This window comes from Psammomys obesus, unplaced genomic scaffold, assembly GCF_907164565.1.
Source record: "Psammomys obesus unplaced genomic scaffold, mPsaObe1.curated_primary_1811, whole genome shotgun sequence".
Taxonomy (NCBI): domain Eukaryota; kingdom Metazoa; phylum Chordata; class Mammalia; order Rodentia; family Muridae; genus Psammomys; species Psammomys obesus.
Window position 1 is genome coordinate 25992795 of NW_026596051.1, and position 6954 is coordinate 25999748.

The window sequence follows — 6954 nt, forward strand, 5'->3', positions numbered from 1 at the left end:
CCTCCCCAAGTCCACGATAGGGAAGGTTCTCCTCTCCTTTCTGATCTTAGTCTATCAGTTCTCATCAAAAGTGGCTGCATTGTCATCTTCTGTGGCCTGGTAAGGCTGCTCCCCCCTCAGGGGGAGGTGATCGTCCTTTCTGATGACAATAATTCTTTGTTAGGAGAAGACTCTGAGGATGGCCCAAATCCTGATGAGGGTGCAGAGCTGGAGGATTCTGAGAGCTATCCTTCAATTTAGGCTCTGGTATCTAATGACATATTAAAAGTCATGCACTACGACCAAATGTAGGAAGGCAAGGATGGCTTCAAATCTAAAAAAAAATCAATGTAATACATACTGTAGTATAAAACACCACATGCTGATATAATAACACACACTCATCTCGACAAAAGAAGCAATGAAGGAGTGATAACTTGTATAGCCATTTCATAACAATGTTTTATATATAAGGTTAACAAATCACATATTTAAAACGCTGCTGCTAGAAAATTGCACTTTACATAAGTAGTTCATCTTATGGTTTGTATTATAGATCTATTGGTCCATAATAGTCTAGGCGTATCCTGATTTGAGGATCAATGTTCTACCTTGCATGAAGCATTCTTCACACTGTTTTCCCCTGTTATTTATGAAAGACTGATAATGGTTAACCTGCCCAGTGTCATCACCCTGTAGGTGACACTACTGTCACTGGAATGCATCGGTCATTGTATATTTTTCTCCTACTTACATCATGGATCTTCTTTATGTGGATTAGACACGCACTAGATATATTTAACTTTTTGTTTTCCTTCGTTTTTGACTGTCTGAGGAGCTTTGTGGCGTTTTGAATTCATTTGGATTTATCCTTCTACTATTTGCTGCAGGTGCCCTGCTACCAAGACTCTCACCCATCCATATATTGTTTCTTGACTGTTCTATTTTCATTTTCCAGTTCCCTACCACTGTGTTCAGCTGGCTTTCTAGCCCATGATTTTCCATAAACTGCATAGCATATGTTACCAACGTTGTTTTCATTGGTTTGCTTATGTGAACGTTTAGACTGTGGCAAACACTAGACCATTCTCTACTTAAATATATTCATAATCACCCTCACTACAAAGTTGAGATTGCCAATACTTCATCACTAACAACCCTGAGGTCTGCAGTTTACTATTGCAGTTGCAAGTAACGGAGGGTGTTGGACTAGAGCAGTACTTCTGGCTCCACATCCTACTGGACTCACCACAACAAGGCTTTGGATGTAAGCTAAACGTAGACCTCAGAAACATCAGAATGCTCTTATATACAATTTATACCGTTATGAAAATATTCTAAATATTGTTTTCTATATAAGCTTGCTGTTTTTATTGAAGTTCTTTCTTATCGTTACGGGTTATATTTTTCAAATTTAGAATGATTCATGCATATAAGTGAGCTTTAGATGTCACGCAGACACCTTTATAAATTCCTGAAGACCCCTTTAGGGTTCCACAGGAGAAGTGGACAGCAAAATGGAGTTGATAGTGGTGAGGATGTCCACTCACAAGGACAAGGTCCAACATCACTCTTTGCTCAGAATGTTTTCTCTCCACTGTGTGTAATCAATCTTTGTACAAATACCAGGCAACAATGCCCTCTGCTAAACACATCTTATGGTTTTCTTTTTTAATTTCTTTTTTAACTGCTTCCAAAATAAACAGTTAAAAATCTCTATCTTCTGATTTCCTCAAATATAAGATCAAATCTTATAAGATCAAGATCAGATAGATGCAATACTTTGCATAGTCTAAATATTGAGCATTTAGTAAAAATGAACCTTTGTTTTTCTCTGCATAGAATAATTTTACAATTGAAAAAGGATGTTTTGCAGAATGTAGGGAGAAATGAGAAATAAATGAAATTTATCTAATATATACTGCCAGTGCTCATTCTTCTAATAAGACTAGAGAGAAAAAGAAAGATGACTATCTCTGAGTTGTTGTGGGATACATGTTTTGAAAATAAAATGTTTTCTCCCTAAAGTCACTATCTCCAACTGTTCTTAAGTCAGCTGTCAGTGTGAAGGTTTGAAGTATTATTCTTTCTACCCTGATTTTATAGTAGAAATAACTGTTATTTTATTTTCTTCTTTCAAGATTTTAAAAGCATTTGCTATTTTACAATTATAATCACATAATATTTATGGGCACACAGTGGTGTTATCGTGTTAGTTAATCATTGTCAAGTTGACTAGGTTTAGATTTATCTGGGAGAGAGGCCATACCTTTGAATATGTCTGTGAGGTCATTTCCAGAAAAGATTAATTAAGGGGAAAAGACCTACTCTGAATATAGATGGTGCCCTTCCACAAGGTAGGAGCCCAGAATAAAAAAAGACAGCATCTCCTCCCTCTACTTCTTATCCACTGAGAACTGGAAAGGGGTTCCTCACTGCATATCATTCCATAATGATATTCTTTGCCAATCACCTGGGGCCAAGTGACTAAGGGCTGAACTGGATGAAAACATGAGCCAAAACAAGGCCTTCCTCCTGCAAGTTGTTTATATAAGGTGTTTTCATCACACTAAGGAAACTAACAAACACAGTAATATATACCCAGTAGAATGAGTTCATCAGGATGAGTGACACTTGCAGTCTCCTTAATTGCTTATCATTTCAAGATTAACTGAAACTTTTACCCTTTAACCATCAGCTTTTCATCTTCCTCTAACACCTAGCCTCTTGTAATTACATTCTGCCCTCTGCTTTTATGAGTTCAACTGACTTAGAGTCCATGTACAATTGAGGGCATGTGGTGTTAATTTTTGTGTCTTGTCTCACCTACAATAATCTCTTAAGGCTGGAGAGCATTCCTCTGTGTATAACTACATTTCTCCCCTCTTCATCCATTTGTCCATTGATGGAGATGCTTCCCTGACTTAGCATTGTAAATAAAGCTCAATGAATGTTAAGCATGGGTATCTCAACATTCTGAGGTCAAGTCCTTAGGACAGTGGGGAATACATCTCCATAGCTCAGCGGTAGAATGCTTGCCTAGAATTAGCAAGAGGCCCTGGGTTTGATCCCCAGCACCACAGAAAAACCTAGCCATTGTTTCCAGGGACACGCTTGTCACTCACTGTGTCTCATTCTTCTTAAACAATAGCCCTTTTCTTTGACTCTATCTTACTTCTAGCTGAAGGACCACTTAAGGGAGCAGGAGAAAGGAAGTGAGGGGCCATTAAGACCAGTCTACGAATACTTCTCAAAACAAATTTGTTCCTGAACTTCTGTTTTCATGCTGTGGAACAAAACTGTTTTTTGCTCCATCTACTCAAAAGATGTTACAAAAAGAAAAGGAAATAAAGATGGAAATCACATTTTATTTAGGTTAGAATTGTGATATATCTGGGTGCATTCTGCCTTTCTGCAAATTCTGCTTTATTTAGTATTCTGTATTCACCACAGACTCCACCCATGACCAGCCAAGCAGGACTGTGTTGCACCAAGCATATTCCAGTTTATTAGGCCAGTTTCAGTTTAGAATTTCAGTGTTTATGACTCTATGTATACAATTACGGATGGGAATTATCATAATTCTCTCAATGACAGCATTTATGTACACCCTCTGTAACTACAGGGTAATAAATGCATGTGTTTTCAGTTCTATTCCTAAGTACAACTTCTGGGCCTAGCATGTCTGCCATACATACTAATAGTTTCTGAATACAAAAATGAGTCACTAAGAGTATAAAAACAAAGGACTATGTGAAACATGGCCACTGCCTCAGCTATTTTCAGCCTAATCCAGCTGACCAGGCCTTACTTAAAAGAGAGATGAAAACAGCAGAGAGCTGCTAGTTATGGAGGAAGTTCCAGTCAAGACCTGGCAAGACTGCTATAGGATTTAAGGCCTGTTTCCTGGGTGTGAGCATCAGGGCTAACTGACAAATCTCCCTTCAAGGATATTGTATTGTGTTTGGGAGCTACACTTTCTCAACTGGGAAAGATTCTAGATGCTTTCTTCTGTCAGTGAGCTTAGATTTGGATGGTGCAATAATTAGAAGAAAACATTTCTTTGGGATCGGGAAGGAGACATGTTCTATTAATCTGATTGTTCTTCTTGCTTGAATAACGTGTTCAAGATTCTATTTTTGTTCTTCAGACACGTTAGTAGTTCTCCCCTGAATGGAACATCATTCTGCAAGCATGCTTTGGGATTCTTTCCTTTCTGTCTGTCCTTCCCACCTTGTTCTCTTTCTTTCCTTGCTTTCATCCTTCCTTTGTTAGCATTCATTAAGCAATTACTAATCAGCAGTAGCTTATAAAGCACTTATGATTCAGGTACTGTGACAAGTGAGAGAAATGCAGCTATCACTGTTGCATGTGACAGCTGTTAGTAAAAATAATTGTTGCATAATGTGAGAACATAAAGAAAAAGGACTCAACCCTACCAAGAAGCACTAAGGCATCTGATCCAGTCCCAGAAGGCAAGACGGTCTTATCTAGGCAAAAGAAGCAGGAGGCAGTTCAGAGTGTATGAACATGTACAGATGCAGAGCTATGGAAAGATACCATCGGCTCAAAGTATGGACAAGACCAGGCCTAAGAATAAAGACACAAATTGAAAATAAGTTCTGAAGGCTCTATTCCACTTCACAAATCTGACCCTAATACTGGGGAGAATCACAAGGGCCTAAGAAGTGCATATTGTTTAGATTCCTATCTTGTTTTTTTTTTTTTTTTTTTTCCAGAGCTGAGGACTGAACCCAGGGCCTTGCGCTTGCTAGGCAAGCGCTCTACCACTGAGCTAAATCCCCAACCCCTAGATTCCTAGATAGATGGCTACTGACAAGGACAATCTGGCAGGAACATAGCTATTTGTCTAGAGCACTAAAGTGAAATGATTGAGGGGAGGAAGTAGAAGGAAAGGCTAAGAGTGCAGGGCAGAGGAAGAACGTGAAAGGAAAGAGTGGAAATGAAAATGAGGGAGCTTTTTTTCAGAAACATGTCTGCAGCAGAAGTGACCTTGAGGGCAAGGGAGAGGGGGAGGAAGAGAATGAGTCATGTTTCTACCTTGTGAAACTGTGGGGTGATGATGACATAGTCCCAGACCAAGAGCAAAAGAGGAGAGGCAGGTCTGAGGGAAGATGTTAGTGTAGGCATGGACAAACATTGCCAGGCTATGTCTCAGAACATATGCATCACAGTGAACTACATAAACTAAAGTAAAATAGGAAGATGGAAATATTACTTCAATCTCAAAGCTATACAGATTTAGAAAATATTACCTTGTGGATGCTATTTTAAAACATGAGTATTGGTGAGATCTCTTAAGAGTATGCAGAGATAAGAAAAGCTCCAAGGAATTCCTACCTGAACAGACAGAGAAAAAGGCAGACAGCAGAAATCAAAGGGTTAAAACAAGCGATGGGAACTAATGGGAGAGAGAGAAACTCTGGAGACTGCATTAGTAGAGCAGAAGCTGGCTGTGAGCATGTGAATCTTAATTTAACCTTTCTTCCTGCTTAACCTCAAAGCAGATATAATCAGCCCTGTCTAAAGACTCAGTCTTGTCTCACTCCGGTGGACAGCCAGACACCTTTCTAATGAGAAACTAGCAGCTGGGAGGCAAGACACTGAGTAAACCTATGCTGCTCTTCCTGAACTGGCCCACCGTCACCCGGAGCTAGTTTCAACTCCTCTTTTTGCTCAAGCTTCTCAATATCCCTACGACTGGAAGCTGCTGTTCCAGCTCTAGGCTCCTGGGATTCAGGGCTCTCGCTTCTCTGCTTAAAAATCCTGGGATTCCTTATCTATTTGTTCTTGAGCCTACCGATGCCTAGGATTATCTTGGCTTGCTTTTGGATCCTAAGGAGTATTAGTGCAGCATTTGAGAAGCTCCGGCTAGTAGATGAATAATTGACAGCTATATATTTTCCGCCGCCTACTTACTGCTGCAATTTCCTACATGCGTCTTCATCAAAATGAGAGACCCTTCATTCAGTGCATGTGGTTGACAGCTTTTATGTGCATGTATTAGGCCCTGTTTTAGGGAATGAGGATGCTGCAGTGGAAACAACTAATAAGGTATTTTCCCTATGGGCTTCAGGTCTAATTCAAAGGTCAGAATGTATATTCGTAAGTAGTTTGTCAGGCAGAGAAGACAGCCTATGAGGAGCAGGGAACCTGAAGGAGGTAGGTGTTTTACTGTGTGCTGGGGGAGGGGTTGGCAGACAGGATAGTACTGAGTACATAACTTGAGCAGCGGTCAAGATTCTCTAGAGGGATGGAAAGAAGAGAGTAAATACAGATTACAAAGGGAACGACTAGACTGCCTACCTGATATGGCATGGGCAGTTCGATAACGGCTATCTGGGGAAGATGCTGAGAACCTAGCAGTTAGCTGTTTGGTGCACAAGACCAGATCCCTCGGCAGGCCTAACCTGCTTGCTGGAAGCTTAGAGATTCCTGGAGAGTTGCTAGTCTTTGGTGCTTGTGGGCTCCAGAGTCAGAGACAGAATAGTGGTGGCAGTGGCAGAGCAGAAACCTGTGCAAGTAAGGCAGGCAGGTGAAAACCATCTGCATTTCCTTCAGAACTTCTTATACCTAGGATGCTTCTAGAAGGTGCTGCCTCTCTGGGAAAGGGTCTTTTCCCTCAGTTAATTGTTCTAGGAAATTCTCATAGGCCTGCCCAGAAGTTTGTCTCTCAGTTGATTCTAGGTCCAATCAAGTTGACAAACAAGATTAATCATGGCAGAGACCTAAGATGAGTGAAAGAGAGGCTTAGAATAATGTGATGGAGTGAGCCTGTTGTTGTTGAGAGGGATGATACTGCAGACAGTGGAGACTGCAAGGGCAATGAGCTGAGCTGACTTGGCCTGGTGTGTTTAGAATAATCACTCCATTTTGCGGAACAAGGAGGTAACGACAATCAGAGGGAACTTTGGTTACTGAAAACATTCCTTTATTCTGAGAAAGGACATTTAA